This window comes from Scleropages formosus, chromosome 13, assembly GCF_900964775.1.
Source record: "Scleropages formosus chromosome 13, fSclFor1.1, whole genome shotgun sequence".
In the NCBI taxonomy this organism is placed as follows: domain Eukaryota; kingdom Metazoa; phylum Chordata; class Actinopteri; order Osteoglossiformes; family Osteoglossidae; genus Scleropages; species Scleropages formosus.
The window spans coordinates 12,507,510-12,527,940 of record NC_041818.1 but is presented as its reverse complement, the minus strand read 5'-3'; positions in this window follow the sequence as shown (position 1 = coordinate 12,527,940).

The window sequence follows — 20,431 nt, the reverse complement described above, 5'->3', positions numbered from 1 at the left end:
GTCATAATGCCATGAGAAATACCGAAGGTGTAGTTTGTCTCCACTCTGTTCTTTCTGAACGTTTTGCTCAATGTAAGATACAAGTACCCACTGTCCATAAGAAAGCACAAGGATCTGCCGGATAGATGTACGATCCTTCCGTATTTTTCAGTGGATGCCATTCCAATATGAAACCCAGCCTCTTTGTGGGTTTCGAAGCATCTCTCGCGGTCCTGTGGTGGGGGGAGCGAGGGGGAATTAATGCCTGCAGAGATCCTGGCAACGTGAGGCAATGGGAAGCGACAGCCTGCGTCCGGCCCAAACACAGCAGTGGCTAATTTCACAAGCTTGAGTAACCTTTCGCATCTCTGTGTTTGACTTCACTCGGCGAACGCGCACATACATTTTACACAGGCTTTTCTGTGCTTAGCCAGTGATAAACCCCATCACCAGGCCGCGTGAGCGGAGCACAGCAATTTAATTGCCTTCTATGGAGGATTAGCTGTCGTGTCCCTCGTTTGTGTCATTATTTTATTAGCCCTCCCTTTGAATTACCCTTTCATCTCCATAAAAGACAATTATATTGTAAAATGCTGACAAAAAAGAAAAGCACTCTTAATTGTCAAATTCCTAAATCCGTTTATGCTCTCAGTTCTCTCTCTCTTGTTTGCGGTTTATGTATCGGTTCACAAACTAAAGGCAGCATGCTATAAGCGGGTGCGTCTAGGTAATTAATAGCATCCCTCGTCAATTGCCAATAATTAATCATCTGCTTGCTTTCACATTCTTTTTCAGGGTTTAAAAGATTTCACAGGGATGCTGGAGGGGAGAGGCACCCGTTTCATCTGACTGGTTTATTTGTTTGCTTTTTTTAAGTCTGCGGTAGAACGAAAGCCAGCGGTGCATCTGAAATGTGCGCTCGCAGTCACGGTGTCGAACAAACTGCCTGACTGTTGTGCCGGCCAGCACGATTGCAGAATGACAATGAGAGAATTCAGAGGCTCATGATGACACCTCACTCTTCCGTTCACACAAAACACAATGGTGCATGTGAGTTCTTCCCAAACGTATGGACGAAGGGCCAGTTGTACACCAGCAAGCACTCTAAAACCTTACTGCCCTGCATGACGTAAGGCGGAGCTCATGTAGATGGGAGCAGGAAAATATTAAAGTTATTGCCATGTTATTTTGAGCAACTTTTACTTCCCTGCCTAAAAATCCTTTGCACAAAAACACGACACTCCCTCCTACAACTATGTCCATATTATGACAGGGTGATGCCAGTGTGACAGATGCTGACTATACAGATGCTGCACCCCTACTTCAGTATATATCATACATACAAGGAGTAGTATTTTTGCACAGACAAAAGACGTAAAGATCTCTCCTGGACAACATAGGGCCAACCCGCAGCAGAGCCAATGCGTCAATCAAACATCTTTTTTTTCCACCGAGCTTGCACTTCCGAATCATTCCCTCACACAAAAATATACACAAACCTTACCCTTCAGACTGCTGCATTTCCTGGTGCCATGCTTCCCATGGTTGTTTGAGATCAAATTTAAAAAATACAGCGCTCGCATTCTGAAGGCTGGAAGATCACCGCGGCTGACAGTAGTCGGTTTTCGGACAAAGGGCTCTTCTCAAATGGTCTCCTGCAGCCAAGAGTTGTACACAGCCATTCCCTTGCTTCACATCGAAAAAAACAGGAGGGATGCCCACAGAAAGAAAATAAATAAAAAATGAGATCCACCTGTACAAAAATTATCAGATGAGAGCAAAAGAATTTGTTGAATATATTGTGCAAGAGGTGTGTGTTCGTTGTGAGTTATAGTTAGTGTGTTGGATCCCTCCATTAACAGCCGGGTGTTAAAACAGAACATGGTAAGACTGTGAACATGAGATGTGTGACTTAGGTTGGAGTACGAGTCACAGAACTGGATTCTGGACCTGAGAGTTGAATGCTTTTGCGGTGGAGTTCTCATCCTGCAGACTCTTGGCCTAAAATGAGCTGGGGTTAGGGTTAGGGTTATGGTTAGGGTCTGTTCTATTTATGTGCTATTTCCACTGCTATTTAAAAGACTCTTAAAACACTGAAGTCTAGACAGACTCCCAAATACCTTCCGAAAACAACTTCTGTGATCTTCAGCATGTGTTGCAAAAGATGAAAAACTAATGCTAATGGGTACACGGATCCAAATTCATCAAGCAAAGAGCTGTGCGATACAATCAAAAATGAGATAAAGACTCAGTGTCTGATGATTAAAAAGGATTGTAAAGAAATAAGGAACGTGTCTGAGTTATTAGTTCAGACAAGCTGTAACATCTACCTTTTCCTCATAATACAACGAATTCTGTTTCACTGACAAAAGACTTATAAAATAAAATTTATTTTCATGGTTACAGATCCTTCATTGCATTGTAGTAGGCAAAGCAACAACACTTTTCTGTGTTTGGCACACATATTCTTTGGAAAATATTGCTGCATTTCAGATCATTTCAGAAGGTTGAGAAACAAGTGTGCCCAAAAAAAAACATACTTTTGATAATTGTTCTTTGGAAATACTTTGGCTGCAGGACAGCCATCGAAAACAGCCAGAAGGAATAGCATAACCGCAGGAATGGCTTGTGTGATGTCGGTAACTTGCGCGATAAAATGTTTAATTTGAGAAAGGACCTCACCAAGCACTTGACATGTGCATGAATTACTGGGACTCTCCCTGTGTGAACACTCGTACCCCTTGGAATAGTCCATAAAGGGGGCATTAGTGAGACAAAACGCTTTCTGTATCGCACATGTCCTCAGATCTCTATCCTAGGTCTTGTTTTCAAAACACACATACCGGTGTCACCGCTCCAGACACAGTCAGTGGCCTTGGCCTGATTCTACTGCTGTTCCTACAAGGTAGTGCAGTTCATGGTTTTAATCCCTACCATGTCTGTGATGCTAGAGCAGCTTACACCTCTATATGAAATAAACATATAAAAATGTATAAAACATAAATATCGACCTCAAGACACCTCTGGTTCAGCTGTGCCTGAGTTGGATCCTTTATTTTTTTGTAATTGAAATGATGAAGGGACCGAACTCCTGACCGTGGTCTTCTGAGTAAACAAAGCAAGTCTACCTGCCCCCGACGCTCAGCAGGAAGATCTTCCGAGCACTTTGGTCACACAGGAATCAAACAGTCAATCGAAAAGCAGCGCACGTCCACCGCGCGCCAGCCCCAGGGACCGGGGATGAGGGCCCCGCGGGAAAGGTTGATGTCATGCCTCCGGCCGCCATCTTGCTTCTGAATGAGAGTTTCAAAAGAGAAGAGCCTCCATCCCCAGGGGGGAGGAGACGCGGATGGGCTGGCGCGAAGGGAGGATGAGGCAACATTTGGAAAAGTTTACAGACGTCTCCTTCTCGCCCTCTTGCCACTCTTTGATGTTGGATTCTATCAGCGCCTCGACTGTAGTGGCTGGTCCAAACTTTCTCAAAGAAGCTCCGTTTCTACAAAGTTGGACCCATCCGAGAGAAAAACAGGAAATGATTGCTCCTCTCATGTAACGGGACTGACAGAAGGAGAAATTGCACAACAGTCCTCTCATTAATAAATCCAGAAAGGGACTCTCATTCAGCTTCAGTATTTTCAGACACAGACTGTTGAAGATGGCATTTTGTTCCAAGTGCAGTTATTCAGTTATTCATTGTCAGTGAGATGAAGCTTGGAATGCATCACGAGCAAATGAAAAATTGCCTTTCTCCAAGATGCTCTGCATCTCAGAGACTTCAACTTTGCACCCTACATTTGGATATATTCTTACCGATATTATGTGATTATCAATAATCAATATCAATGCGATTTCATTTGACAGAGCTGACCATAGCTTAATTTTCATAAATAATTTAAATTCCGCTTTTATTTACATCTTTGTGTAAGTCGTATGTTTTAAAGTGAATTTTGTTTTATATCAAAGAAGAATGTAACGATTGTAATTGATATTGAGGAAGGCAGCATACTAAGTCATACCCTCAAGAGGACTGAAAGTGGCATCATTGCCCCCGAAAGCCCCATGTCCCAGTGCATTCGTCACTAAGAGTGATTGGGGTGTGACTTCGGCTACTGCAGTTATCAATCATTAACTTAGTTTTTGTATTACACTTTGGGATAGAATATTTTCAAGAGTCCAAAAAACTTCTTATGAAGATGCAAATAGAATAGGACTGCATCTTCTCTCTACATGTGAAGTACTGTTCTCTTATTTTCCCAGTGCTAAACATGACAATTTCTCCGTTTAGCACAATCTGCGTTTGTGATTTAACAATATGATGTTAGGTGACAGGAGAGCCTCTCTTTTTTAACGGAGAGGCTGGATGTTCAAGCAAGGACACTGGTCGTGCTGTGAGGTACTTCAGCTCCTTTGTCTCAATGACTTCAAGCAGAGTTGCCGTGTGCTGCCTCACCAAGGCCTGCAGGGAGCTGCCATCACCACAGAAATGTTGGGAACAGCATGAAAGAGGACAGGTTTGTGCTTCGAGCCAGAGCCTCTTTGGTCCGTTCTTCTCCCCTCATCGTAGGGCGGTGTACAGATGTGTGCATTTCCTCATTTGGATGCGTATGAAAGCTGGCAGTCCTGAGGACAGTCACACAACTGGCACATCAGCAGGTACGAAACCACCCACACAGTTGTGGGCTTTGCTTGTAGGAACCTACATTTTCAAGAGGTCACACATCCGCAACAAGGATAACCTTGGATAACCTGTGCAGCCCCAAACCAGTTAGGCCACCAAGCCAACGATCAAATCATTCACAATATCCCCGCATGACATCCAGTTGATATGCTTAAGCTTCTGTCCGGAGAAATAACAAAAACCTGGCTGTTGGAGGTGACCTCGCTGTCATGGGGAACTTGCTGATACTGCCAGTCAGCATCATGTTCTTTAGCAACAAACTTGAACAAGGCCACATTACCTCCCATGTTACACCTGACTCGCCTGTTTCTTTGGGATATTCCCCGCCACCTTCCTCACATGTGTTACCAGTTCCTTTCTCCTGCTTTTCACCTCTTGCTCCTCCACTACGTGCTTACTGCATCCTCATTCCCACTTCTTGCTTTGTCGTGCCTCTTCAGCCTCTACCCATTCCAGTGCACTTTAGACGTCCCCTGCGGTGTCTGTGCTGTGGAGCAATAGGTGTCAGAAGCGCCAAAAGGGAAGCAGTCGACTCAAAGAAAACAGGCAGGCCAAAGAAAAGTTGCCTAAATTTTACCGTAGCACTCCTCAGTTTCCTCATTTTCTCTTCCTCCTGCAGACACGGTTCTTGTTTGGAGGCATACAGATGTTCCAATCTAATGAGTCCGTCACTGACGCCGCTGCGTTGCACCGCTCTCGAGTGATGATACTCCTAATTATCCAGCTGTGACGGCGTCGTTGCATCAATCAAAACTGACAGATCAATAGAAGCAGGTGCTGTTTTGTGAAAACCAGCCAACTCTGTTATTTTGTCGTCTTTCAAAACACGTCCCCCCAACCGCTAACGCTCATTCCTTGGTCTTGCCACAGTGAATAAATGGACTGCTGTAACCATGGAAACAGCAGTCTCTCCCATCCCAAAGCATTATACACAGATTCATACATTCAAATGCGCTGTAAAATGCTGTTTGTATTTATTATTTTGTCCCTTGCGCGACTTTTTCATCTAAAGCAACTTAAATTTTCACTCATTAATATAGCTGGCTGCTTTTACTGCAGCAGTTCAGATGAAGTACTTTATTCAAGGGTACAACAGCATGAGCCCTGCTGGGACTTGAACAAACAACTTCTGGATCATGACAACTTTTTATCAGCCATAATGCTATCTGCAGCATGCATCTCTGAACACACACACACACACAAAATGTCTGAGCTGGCTGTACTCATAAATAACAACTGTATTTGCGCAGATGTATAATTTGATTTCATTCTTGTGAAGATGTGACCTCCATTGTTCTGCGTCCTGTTTTACTTCAGCCTCGCTTGGCTTTGACATTGGCTCTCACATGATGCTGGTGCTGGATGCTGAGGTACGACGTGAGTCAGCACGATTCTCCACTTTCTCCATCTTGCATTTGGACCATTTATTCAAAGGATGCAAACAAGGCGGAGGACTGGAAACAGCACTGACTCGGTTCCGGCTGCACGTACCGTACCTATTTTGAGATGTCCTAAACCTGAATAAATGATAGGAATATCAAGGATTCAGGACTTTTCATCGATGTCTGAATGTATGCTGAGACCTCAATGGGAGGTGGGAAGGGGTCAACATAAAATATTCACCTGGCTTATATGCTGCACCTCACAGGAACTTGGGTGGGCTTGGTGTTGCGGGTTGGAAACTGGGGGGTCAGTACCACCATGATGCACAAGTAGAATCGCCAAGTCAAGCATGATTCATGCAAGTGGGATCTGGAAGAAACCTGACCTAGCTACTGAGAGTGCACAGCGACCTGGGCTCGGGAGCGCCCCCTGGAGGTGACCGTGAATAGGTACCAAAGGCAGGTGCCGGCGGAGCAGCGCTGGAATAACGAGGCCTTGACGAGCTGTTCGACGGGAGCCGGAGAGCCCCGCTGTCAGGAGAGGGGAGTGTGAAACCTGACAAGCCGTCAGAATTTCTGCAGTGCTTTTTTCCTTTTTCCAGAGCAGTGAATACAAAGACACAGCCCTACACATCTTGACAACGTGTCCGTCTCATCGCCGCGTCCATGTTTTTCCTGTTACCATCAGTAAAAGTCTGTTGTGTGAGGTGGTGGAGGCTGTTGTTTCTCAAAGATTGCACCGAGATGGTTTTCAAAAGGATCCCCTCGGGGGGATGTATTAAGTTCAAAACTGTACCAAGCGGATTCCTCTGTCTCAGCACAAAGTTCCGCAACAAACTACGGCGGATCCTCGGTCTACGGCAAACTCCGCCGTGTAGTGAGTGACGTCTTTGCTGCCGTCACGAAACTCATCGTGGCACCACCTTTCTCTTCCATGGAAATCTCTGTGTACTCAACAACATGCACAACATTTCCTGAAGCGGATAGTAAATAGTTCAATAGACTTCTGAAGTTGCCTATAAAATACTGTAAAATGTATTATTTATTTTTTTCCACTTCACAGAAGCAGCACATCATAAAGACCTTCCATTTTGTTTACTCTTTTGACTCCATCAGTTTTAGAGCCAAAATGGAACTGTGTGGTGATAACAAAAGCACTAACAATGGAGATACCGCACTTTTCAGTAAATACAGGGTAAAGGCTAGAGAAATCATTACGGATGGAAAAGAAGCTCTGTCCTAATGAAAAATAATTTCATGCATCTGTTTGCCAACCACAGTGAATTGGGCTAATTGACAGCTGAATAACAATTATACTTGATTATACAATAAACTGCATTGCATGCCAATTAATTTTTATTATTAATATGCTTTATATTTTAAAAGAGGCAAGGTTATTTTAAGCATGTTAAAGTGGGTCAAATTCTACTGTAAGTTTGAAAGTCCCACATCATCCAAGGCAACAAAAGAGTGAACAAACCCGGACATACGCTGAACATCAACAACAATCTCTGGAACTGTCAATTATCCAGCATTGCGATTCCTAATGTCTGTTTAACAGTGGAACCGAAGAGAGAGGAGCATGCGGACAAAACCAGAAGGGATGCCAACAACTTATCCTGAGTCTTTCTTTATGTTTTTTTTTTTTTTTACATTGTTTCATTGCATTGCATCTTTATTTTTTTACGTTTATTTGTCTTTTCACAGGATAGGAGATCCCATTCCTATAAGCATTTGCGGGTTGTGACGTCAGACACCAGGCACGTGACAATAACATTACTTAATTGCATTTCTTTTGTACTCATTTTTATGGGCACAAAACACTGTCAGTTAGTGCACAGCAAACATTGACAGCAAAACAGCAGCTCCTTCCTCCACATGTTGTTAAACGATCCTGAGTTTCGGGGCTCCGCTAAAAAGATGGCAAGCAAACATCGGCTTTTATCCAAGGAGCTCTTTCTATATTCTTCAGAGTGTCTGTTACACACCGGGAAAATCTTGCACTGCCTTTAGCTGAAAGCCTTCAGAGAAATACCAGGTGAATCTTTCCAAATCCATCCAACAACCAGTTTCTTTGTGTGTGTGTGTGTGTGTGTGTGTGTGTGTGGTGCCACACTGACTGTTCTGCAACCAGATAAAATCAGACATGCTTAGTTTGTGTGCCTTAGTTACGCATCTTTTTGAGGCAGATACAAGCAGGTACAGACTGTACAGGCATTTACAGAAATATTGAAAAAGAGGCAGACACACTGAAATACATAACCATTTTCTCAGGTTTTCACATCTGTTGTCACAAGTATTAAGTGCTCTTGGACTTAATCTGAGCTCCAAATACAGCTCCTTTCGGTTATTTCCATTAGTAACATCTGACAGCCGTTTCTGCAGTGACAGCTCTCCATTTGTGTTTGGATGCGAGCTGAATTTTTTGTTTTTCCAGTGACATCCAAATGCCGAAGCTGCTGACGGAAACCACTTTAAGACCAGGGACTAAATTATTTTTCCCCTAAGACATGTTAAAGAGCCGTTTTAATGCTTTGTCCCACAGAGGCTTTCACCTGCACATTGTGTGTTTGAATCCCTGGTGGGATGGAGTGAAGTACTCTACCTTGATTGGCCCATCAAAGATCCTGTTATATAAATGAGATTGTGTCAGATACTTAATTGCTGGGTGTCTTGGTCGGGAACATTTGCAAGTGGAAGGAGTGATGTTAATGGGCCAGCAGTTATGATGATGAGGCCTAGGGGCATCTGTCTGCTTTTGGAAAAAATTAAACTCAATCTCACTGTGAGCACTGGCATTGAAACAGGTTCGAGGAACTCCTGTCCATGGCATCCGCGGGATCGGCTGAACGTTGCTGCCCACTGAAGTCTTCATCTGGTTGCAAGGTATTTCTAGTTGAAATCAGATGGTTGATGAAAACTTCCTCCAACTCAATTTATGCCAGGGGTGGTGACTTGACTGGGCTGATCATACTCCTGCTGTGTGATAGGTGCAAGAAGGGAAAATGTGAATATTTTGTGCTTTCTTCTTTGATGTGTGGAGCAGTTGCTGAAGGCTTCACCCAGATGGTCGCAGGTTTACATTCCAAAGAGAGACAAAGCACTTTCGGCAAGGTGCTTTATCCATATGATCTAAGCAAATACTTTGCTCTAGAAATAGGTAATATCTAAAATCATTAGCTGCACAACACACCCTGGATAAACGTGCCTGTTAAGCTAATGGAAATTAATTCAATACAGTATAAAGTGAATAAAAGTTTTAAGCATATTCAATAATCTCACTATGAGTGATTCCTTCCCAATTATAGTGGAAAAATAGTGTGGGAGCAGTCCTTTCTACTTTACCTAGAAAAGAATCACTGTTTCTGATAAATCATAGACCTCCAAGGGCTTTAAATGGTATTCAGTTTTCTGTTAATGCACTAAAAAGTCAAAGGATTGTAGACTTAGGCAGCGGTGGGTCTAGTGATCATACAGCTGGATCAAAAGGTTGCTGGTTTAAATCCCAGGAGGGGAGCTGCTGTACTGAGTAACTTAAGCCAAATTGCTTCAGTAAAAATTTCAGCTGTACAGAAGTGTCAGCTGTGTAGTGTGCTTCAGCGAAGGTTTCTCCACTATGGTAAATACTGATAGTGATGTGATTTAAAGCCCAGCACTTTTTCAGATGCTTGATGCATCAGTCTGTCAATTGAGCGGATGACAAGAGTCACGAAAAGATAATAACGCTGCTGTGATTGCAGATCAGAGTCTGCAGATTGTGTATTTCATCTCAGTCCTTATTTGTTTAAATGTTAATTTATCTCACACTCAAGTATAGATGTTGGAATCCAATGTTTGAGTCATGAATGCAGGAATTAAGTGATAAGTTCGGGAGGCATTCACAGTCACTCCTTGTGCTCTGCTGTGGTCAGTCTATAATTTAAACACCCTGTAGACAGGTGATGTGAAAGCAATGTGCATAAATGCATCACGCACATTTTTCATCACTGTTCTTTATAAAGCAAGTAATACTTTGTGAAAGGGGAGGTGCAGCGGGTTTGGCTGGGTTCCACTCTGTGGCGGGTCTGAGGTTCGAGTCCCGTTTGGGGTGTCTCGTAACAGACTGGCGTCTCATCCTGGGTGTGTCCCCTCCCCATCCAGCCTTGCACCCTGTGTTGCCGGGTTAGGCTCTGGCTCCCCGCAACCCCATATGAGACAAGCGGTTTCAGGTAATTGTGTGTGTGTGTGTGTGTGTGTGTGTGTGTGTGTGTGTATACTTAGTGAAAGGCAAATCCCACAGCAGAACACCATGGTCTGGTACTAGGGGTGTTAGGGGTACTACAAGTGCGAGGAGTGCAACTGCAGTGATTTTTCAGCTGATATTTCGACTAGCAGAACATCTCATGATACGCCTAGAACATGTAATGCTCAGCTTGATATCAAAAACATGATTAACTGAAAGCATAAAGGTCATTCTGTATCTGCTTAATTATAAAATAATATTTTATTTGTACATCGCACAACTTAACATGTTTTTTTTTGTGTTTTCACCTTCCGTTGTTTTTAAGGAGAGTTAGAAAAGCAATAATAGAACATGTCATTAATATTACTATTATTAGCAGTAATAGCAGTAGTAACTATTGTTGTTGTTGTTGCTGTTGTAGTACACCTGGAGGCAGAACTAAACAAGCACCAGCTTTGGCCAGTTACCCATAAAGAGACTCTTTAAAAGTTAGAGCAAGGAAGACAAAGAAAAGCTCGAAGCCTGGAGACCTTCGGGGAGCTTGCGAGATTCTGAATGTTAAGAGACGAGAATTTAGTTTTGACTCGGAGTCCTGCTTGTGGTTATAAGCAGCAGCAATAGCGTTGGGAAGGATAGATTTCAGTTTGTGTCAGCTTCATTTTCCTGAAGGGTTCAGATTTGAGTTGCTTGTTGTGATTTATGCCTCAGTCCACTTTGTTTTTCACAGTTTTGTTTTGTAGCCAAAAGGCTCCTTCATTTCCATTACCTTGTTTGATCACGTTAGTGTTTAATTCTGGTAAAATGGTGGAAAAAAGACTAAAAAGATGACAAAAACACAAAGCCCACCCAGTGCCGTTCCGTACCTGGTCACTCCGAAATTGCATATTTTTACATATTATTAATTTCTTACTTATTGTTATTAATTTCATACACATTTGATCCACCGATCTCATTTCTGACTTCAATTTACATCTTGAAAAAAATGCCTAAAAAACTAACAATAGACAGTATTTCCATGAGAAAATAACAATGCAACTAATTTACAGTATATTTTATACATTCTATGACACATATGCATATAACATGTTAATCTGACATGCAAACCAGCTTCCTTGAGGATTGCGAAATAGACCCAGGAACTCAGAGATATAACTAATCCACTACCTGCTGGGGATTTGCCAGCAAGGTCCATAGTCTTCTTTTGATCATCCAGGAGAGGAGAGCAGACCTCCGCCCCCTCTCCACCTCAGGAGATCGGGCTGGGCCGGGCCCGCTTCCTGTGCCTGGCCACATGCCCTGGCTGTCTGACAGATACCTCTGTTGGCATCCAGTCCGACAACCAACCCTGGCGTCACAAGCAAGGACCGGATTGCACAAAGCGCAGGGGGTTGGCAGCGGGGGCAGACGTGATTGGTACCACATTTCCTAACACTGGACAGCCTGGGCCGGGGAGCAAAGGTGGGGTGGACAGGTTGTCAGACAGTCTCCCCTGGCTGATGGGTGAACTTTGACACTGACTCCCTCCCATCATGCCGTTCCAGCTTCGCTTCCAACCTCTGCTTTCCTTTCTCTGGCTGTAATTTCCACACCTTCCACAATCCATTATCTGTCTTAACCACCCCCCCGCTTCAGTGAGCTACACTTTTCCTTCCAGGCCGTCTTCCTAAAGTTCGACTCAGTTGTATATTTTGCAGTTCTCCATTTCAAAAAGACACCTAAGCACTGATTGCTTGGTTCACTTCTCAATTAAAGCAGTTCAATCCCCATTCCCTTAACAACAGCAACACAGTGATCCAGTTTGTGCCGTTCAGCTGATATCTGTACCCACAGGTCTGATTCCTTGGATCATTTGCATTTAATCTAAAACTCTCTTTTTAGCAAACCGTACCACTACCGTTCTATCAGACCCGACCAAAGCATGACGTGTAGTCAGAGAGCCAGGCTTTCATTAGTCATGTATAAAGCCAGCGTCAGCTGAATGGTCTCTCAGCATTTCGGATGTACAGTGGCTGAAAAAGATGACAGAATGTGCCTGTAATTTAATGAACTTGTTTCCGACTTTCACGCCGGTCATTAGGTTGCTTTTATCGACCCGCTGCTGTTCTGTTGGGTTTCACCCTTCGGATGGATGGATGTCTCCTCTCGAGGGACCCAGGCATCCCTGGGGAGTGAAGCAACCCTGGACCTGGAGTCACAGCAGAGGCACCGGTAGCAAATAATGTAAGGAAGGCTCTTCCTTTTATGTGCTAGAGAGGCCTACCAGCCTGAACCACTAATCACGGCTTCACACCAGGTCTCCGATCATGCCTCGTGTCATTAAAAGTGTGTCCTATCAGCAGAAACACGATGACGCACTCACATGATAGCTGGATTCCAGGTGTTTTTAAACAGGGCAGATCCGGGGAGGGGTACTGTGCAGGAGCTGGGGACATGCACATGCAGATACACACATACACACACACACACACAAAACTCCTCCAAGCATTACATGCACACAAATGTAGGCGGAGAAACACATCGCATTCACACAAATACAGCTGATTAAACAGCGCCACCCCCTGGCCTTCCTGCGCTGCTTATGTTTCCATTTATTAGCCACGTCTGTATTTGTAAATGGCACCCATAAATTTCTATGATCAGTATTTATGGACTGTCAGAGATGGGAGCTACGAGGCATATCCCATTTATCTCGCGGGCTGAATTTCATTAGGGTCGCCGACTTCCCAGTTTAATCCCCCAAACTGGATAAACTGGCCTGGAGAAACTTTTGGAAGAGCGCAGCATAATTACCTTGACAGTGAGCAACCTGCCCCAACGAGGCAGTGGTGTGTTGTCGGGAAGCCTGCAGTAATAGTGTGTGTGTGCGCGCGCGCGTGTGTGTGTAAGACCTCCAGCTCAGTGAGGTTTGGGGAAAATGTACACTTTGCACTAAACCCTCCACTCTTCAAGGTCTCCATTTCACCCTCCTGTGTGTGTACTTTGAGATGTCCACTTTACAAACTACCCTCTACACTTCAAGATCTCTATTTCGCTGTTGACCCTCTTACTTCACACTCCACGTCTCTTCTATCAACTACAGCCTCTACACTCTACGCTCTACGCTCTACCCTTCACTCCCTTGCATTCGAGCTCTACTCGATGCACTTGTACTCAACAATCTACACTTTGCATTTCATGTCGTACTCTATGCCAGGGAAGGATAATCCCCCAGTGGATTTTTATTGCCTCTCAGGTGATGTTTGGATGGAAAACAACAACAATGATTTGAATTTTGCAGGTGTGATTAATTTGAGCCACTTGATTGATTGGATCACTTTCCAGCAGACAGTTCATTCTTACCCACAAAAGATAGGTGTTGTTTTCTTTCCAAAATGATCAATTTAATGAACAAACCTGCAGGCCCAACAGCCCTCAGCAGGTTTGACCGGACACTCATGCTCTGCATTCATACCTTTGTACTTCTGCCCCTATACTTCACACTCTGTGCCATACACTCACTTCATGTCCTGTACATTTAAGGGTTTCCAGTCCAGTTTCTGGCATGCCACTTTGTGCGGAACTTTGTTCAAACCAATGTTATAATCACGTAGCCTTGATTGGACTGTTCATCGAATGAATCACATGATTTAAACTACATTAAATTAAGCAATCGAGTCCAGCAACCACATGAGTATGTATTAGCTAAGGAATAACAAAAGTGATTAGGAGATGAGTACATACATTTATTTTTTTTAACTACATCACATGCTAAATGTACAGTGTTTGTGATTTGAATCTGTGATTAGGGTCAATGCATGCTCCACCATTCTTAGGCGTAATCAATCAAATAATTTTGATAAATCAATGTTATTTAAGTTCAGTACTAATTTATTCTGTTTTAAGTTTCAGAAATGGTTATAAAAAGAGAAGCTTTATCGCCATGAATAAGCCTGCAACATTTGTCTTCAGTAAAACAGATTTTCTAAAACAAAATGAAAATTCTGTGCAGTTTTAAAGTTGTACTGCACTGGACTTATATGTGTTTATTTAGCAGACACTTTTCTCCAATGAGCTCTATGTAGTGTTACCAGCCCACACACCTTATTCACTGTGGTGACTTACACTGCTAGATACACTACTTACAATGGGTCACTCATCCATACAACAGTGGAACACACTATGGGGGAACCTGAATAGCATGTCTTTGGACTGTGGGAGGAAACCAGAGCACCCGGAGGAAACCCACACAGACACAGGAAGAACATGCAAACTCCACACAGACTGAGCAGGGATCAAGCCCACATCTTCTCGCACCACCAAGGTGCGGTGAGACAGCAGCGCTACTCACTGTGCCACCGCATTGCCCCCAAAAAGCCTGAAAGACTTCATCTTTACTCTGTGTGGTCTCCAGTAGGACTGTTAAACTAAGAGCAGGCTGGGTACAGCAGGTTATCTTGCTCAAGTTACAGCACTCCGAGCTCACATGGATTGGATGCAGACAAGACTGCAAGTAGAATCAGTTGCACTCGGCCCTCCGGGAGTGTCGATGGATAGCTCTCTTTTACACTGTGCACCGCATGCCCCGTGCGCCACATTCTGAGCGGAAAATCTGCATGCACAAACACACACCAGCACGTACAAACACACTAACAGGAAACTGGCATGAGGGCATCAGTTTGAGGGACAGCACTCACACCTTACCCACCTTTAGTGTGTTCTTTGAAATTATTACCAGCTGTGCCTGTCAATCCTGCGAGGAAGAAGGGAGTAATTATAAGACCTTTATATCACAAGGCATTCTTAGCGCACGCACGTGCATCCGGTAGCACACGTGTTTCGGCAGAGTGGGTACGCTCTCTCAAGACGACCCGATAATGGGCAAACACACGCTCATTTATTAGAGGAGTGCTTTGGGTCTTTTCATTTCATTCAGCTTGCCAACCAGACACTGTGTCTGCGTGCAGGCGTGAGTATGAGAACTTCCGAAAGTGCATGTGCGTTTAAAGGCTGTGTGGCTTGAGCGAAAGAAGCAGTGTGTGTTATGAGCGTGTGCATTTTTGTATTTGCACGAGGCCCTATGAGTACCCGGAGCCAATAAAGCTGGACTTCTGCGACCTTGTTTGCGGGAAGGCGTGTGCAGCGTCTCATTGTTGCTAATGCGTGCGGGTTAAGTGGCTGGTTGACACCGCATTGTCGACCGTCTCTAATCCCAGACATATTCATGCATATCTCGCTTTCGCAGTCTGCCCATCTGAAAAAGTTGCTTTGATCAGATTCAGTGGAGCTTTGTGTTCCCTGCGCCCAACCTTCCGCCACCCTCCCGCACACCCACACACACACACACATATGCGCACTCACCATCAGTCACACACACGCGCGCAGTGATGCACAGACCAGGCGCGCAGCTCAAAGGCAGAGCCGTGGTGCCGAGGGCACTGCAAAACGCTTCCATCTGCCTCCGAGCGTCCGCTGTTTGGGCCAGTCTCAGATGTGGCTGCCTCCGTCTGCTCGCGGTGCCCGGCTCTGGCTGCGTGTCCGCGGCAGGTCCTCCCGCTCCAAGCTCATTTGTCCAGCTGGTTCCCGACGATGCCCTTAGCCGTGCCCCAGGGTGCCACGTGCCATTTGTGTAGCGTGCTATCCATTGATAGCATCGCTTAGCGCTTGCCCAACTTCACCGACGCATGGCTCGTGACGTTCTGACTGACAGCACAAGAAGAAGTTTGTGCTATTTGCATTTGCATTCATTCATCCGTTCAAAGCATTATCCCAACAGAAGGAGAGACTTGGATGCAGATGCGTGCTTCTAGAGTATAGTCAGTTTGTCACAATCCACCATATGAACCAGTGTACGTCACACAAGTAACCGGTTTACCCATTATTTCAGCTGGAATTTTGCTTTAGCTACAGTGGATGGTGCTCCAAACAGATCCCTTTTTTTTTCCCAAACATACTGTAACACACGCTTTTAAGGGATTATTTTCATTTATGCTTCTGGATATTTACAATGGCGTTTGGGTTAGGACAGCATTATTACTTTTTAAATTACTTATGACTAATCATTTTCACAATCCTACACATTTCCAGCACAGCTGACCAATTTAACAGTTTCTCCAGCTGAATGTTTCAAGCTGAGAACGTCGTAAAACAGCTTAACCCCTTCTGGGATGTGAATGTACAACTTATTGGACTCAAGTCCTGAACTTCTTAACATTAGAGAACACAACAGTCAGTGTTTACAAAGGCCTCAGACCCACCAGAGTTGAGAGACGTCCGAGCATTTGCTCAGTATGTGTGACATCCCAGGTTAAGTGTGGCATGAGGACAACAGCAACACCGATCCACATCTGCAGTCAATACACGCTGCAGGCTCCAGGATCAATGGGGAGAGCAGGCCTGGATAGGAACTGCTGTTTCTGACCTGTGTGTGTGCGTGCGTGCGTGTGTGTGTGTGTATACAACCATACTCTGCCCTCAGAAAATATGCTGTGATTGAATATTCTCAGGATCCACCCTTATCTCATAACAAACTTTAATCAGCTTCCGGTCCAGGTCATGGTGATATCCATCCTTCACGAAACCGGCAGATATAGAATGCCACTGCACAAGTTCTCTTTCACCTCCCAGAGCATTCCCATGTATATCCCCCTTGGCTCTCTCAGTCATCATGCTGTAGCTGCCCATATCTAGTTCAAGACTCTGTTTACAAGACAGTCTTGTCTGGCTGCCTCCAAGACAGTCAAAGGATCAGCATCTGGCTACCTAGAGGGCCTGATACCTCCATTTAACCCTAAACTGAAAGGCTGTAGGCTCTAAGTTTTGTCTCTCATGTGATAGGATAAGTTCCCTTCCTCCCTCAGAACTGCTGAATCCCTTTAAACATTCAAGGAGGGTTCCAAAACACATCTCTTTCAGACCCACTTCTCTTCTGATCTCCTGATAGCTACATAAATTTCCATGACATCATCTGTCAAACTTGCCTTTGTATTCCCTACCAGACTCATTCTATATGCAGCTACTTGTGTAACATGTGCCGAGAAAAAACAATGCAAAAACAGAAGAACAGTATCAGACAAACTAACTGTGCTTCAGCAATCAAATGTCTGTATCTGAAGCGCTTTTCCTTTCCTGAAATGTCTTTTGTTTACTCCTAGCAGTACATCATACCTGGGAGAAAAGTGCCTGCCAGATAAATGAGCATAAATGTATTATTCATACTCATACGTGTCTCACACATACACTGGTTAAGAACATTAACTTTTACCTGAGAGGGGTGACTATTCATATTTCAGTAGGAGGTCTGCTGTGGCTCCTTTCAGAAAGATGTTTAACCTTTATTGTTTTTGTAAAACACCCCAGCTGTGAAAACTGGTCAAATTTGCTTTTTAAATAATAATATTGGTTCCGGGCTTAGCAGTTTAACAGGGAGAGTGCGCTCACAAGTATGTTCCTGATCATGCTTTAATTGCACGACGGACGATGTTTTGACACAAATGGACCCATGCCAGGTCTTTGTCTGGATCAAATCATTGTCTGCTGTAACAGGATAAGGACGGCATCTTGGCGCTACAGCTACCCCCGATCGCCCGATTGACAGATAATGCTCTCTCCTCCAGCAGCTCTTTCTGACATCTATTAGATTATTTATGGTTTTAATTATAGCTGCGCTGGGGATAGCTGCCGGCCGGCCATCTTTACCCACAGTGCACTGCTTGGAACTGGAAGGTGGGGGGGGGGGCAGACGAGTGAAGAGAGGACTTGCCATAAATGCTTCCCGTTTGCTAATGTAGCTTCGGAGAGGACGCGTGGTGTTCAGGGCCCCAATTAACAGCGCAAGCTATTAATTAGCCTAGGCATGGGGCAGATGCTAAGCACATTATAAACAGCCCTTTCCATTGTCTGTGCGCGTGTGTATGTGTGTGTGCGTCTTTGTGTTTGCATGCATGACCGTAAAAGTGTTCCCGCAGCTTATGTTTCCTTGAAAATTTCAACGGACAGTTAAACGTTTCATTCATTCATCATTCGTTTCGTTCATGTGTATCGTAGATTGAGTGACACCTCACCCCAACCCTAGGTGTAACTCTCAGCCTGACCTACCCAGTCTTCTCCGTCTAGAGCGGGTAGAGAACGCTACTATCTGTGGGCCAAAGCAGGCAGAGCCCTTTTTCCCCGCCCTTTGGAGTTGTGCAGCTAAGCAGAGCTTAAAATACTACGGTCAGCAAAGAATTATGCTCATTTTTCCAAGTGTCACTCAGCTCTCCATCTCCCGAAGCCTCCCTAGTGCGCACGCACACACACCAGGTGTCCCGCAGACCTTGGGTTAATGTATAACTAACACACTTTGGCCACGCAAACTCCTTCCTTCCTGACACACACACACACACACACACAGAGAGAGAGAGAGAGCATGATCTCGCTCTCTCCTTTGGCTTCATTGTACAGCCCTAGCTGTCCCTTCCACTCTGCTTAATCATGAATAAATAAAGAGCGGGGATAAGATCACAAACACCTCCGACCAAAACACCCTCCGTCAGGTAAACGCGGTCCCGCTTTCTTCCGTCCGCAGGCCGGCTCGATGGAAGGGAAAGGGCTGCCTAGGCAAAAAAAAAAAAAAAACGAAAAACCTGTGCGCTTAAATGTCAGCCAGGTCTCGTTTCATCCTGCGAAAGGGGGAGAAGGGCCGGCCGCTCACGGTACAAGAGTGGCGAGATGGACGGCGACGGCTCAAGCGCCTTTCCGCCCTCGGTGCCGCACGCGGCCGCACAAATGCGTGAATGAAACGGATGGGTTCGAGGCTCTCCCCTTTGCACCTGTATCCTTTTCTCCTTGTTCCTTGTCATCCGTAAAAAAAAGGAAGAAGAAAAGAAAATCGCAACGGCGAATCTATAAAATGCCTTATGTTTAGCATAATAGCACTGATAATAACAAAGGCAGCGTATTTACTATTTTCTGTTTATATCAGATATTTCCTTCACATAAAATGAGATATTTGCAGGACTGATATTATTCCTGCGAGGAGATGATGTGTGCGCACATTATGCAGAGAACATTTTATACTTTGACCAAGGAAATTATGCCTAAAGGGGAACGGGGCTTTTCGGAACGGTCAGCGAGGAGCTCAGGAAAGGCCACAGTGCCCTCTAGTGGCCACGCTGGACGTGGGGCCTCCGTCAGGGTCGGAGCGGCGCGTCCTGTAAAAATTCTGCTCGCTGCTCGTCGCTCAACCGTCGCGCCTCCGGTAACATTTCCAATGAACGGCGGAGCTTTGCATGTATGACGCGTCGCGATACACCCCGCGCTCAAAATCGGCTTTTATTTCAAGTATCCTGGACAGCGTGCTTTTTCTCTTTCGTTGATACATTGGTTCCGTCATTGATACAGTTGATATTTAGAGTCCATTAAGTTCAGCTCTATTAAGTAGCCGACTCGGTAACACAAGAGAAGTTCTAGCCCTGGGGTCTGAAAGCATGACCTTTTGGTCAAAGAAGTAGTCCGTTAACCGGTATATTATTACCGCTGAGCTCTTCTTGGTGCTGAATGACTCTGTAATGCACATTACCTGTACAGAGTGCCACCGGACTAGAGCAGTGGGGTTTGCCGTCCACCTCTCCATCTCAGACTCTCTTCCCAGCAGCGAAATCCTGGCAGGAGCCAAGCCTCAACCACGCACCCTTCCCAAATCCATTCACACTGGGCAATCCGGAGGGGGCTTCAGCTTTATCGGAAGTGGAATGGATTTTATCGCTGCTGCTAAGCTTTATACTACATTCTATAGTCTAATACTGTGTATGTGTGTGGGCAGGGACATACCCACATACCCACATGTCTCCTGGTGTTCCGTCCAAACGCATTGGTGCTTTCGGAATTGTTTCCCCATTCGCCATATTCTGCAGGAGAGCTATGCCTCTGGTGATCATTTAAACCGATTCTAATGGTGCAGTATCTGGTTCCCTTTCACCACCGCAGCCTGTTTCCCAGCATGGACAGCAGCGGAGGAGAATTTACCTGAAAAAAAAGGCACTTAAAGCGATCAGAGTGGCTGGCAGAACAATCTCAAAACAGGATTCGGACCACAAAGTGCGCTCTGCTATCTGTCATTCACACCTCGCTCGGAGCGCCGCGCACGTGACGGGGATCCTATTAGTGGAAAAACAGGATGGCAGCACTTTCCAGCCGAGCGATTCGGCAGGCCGC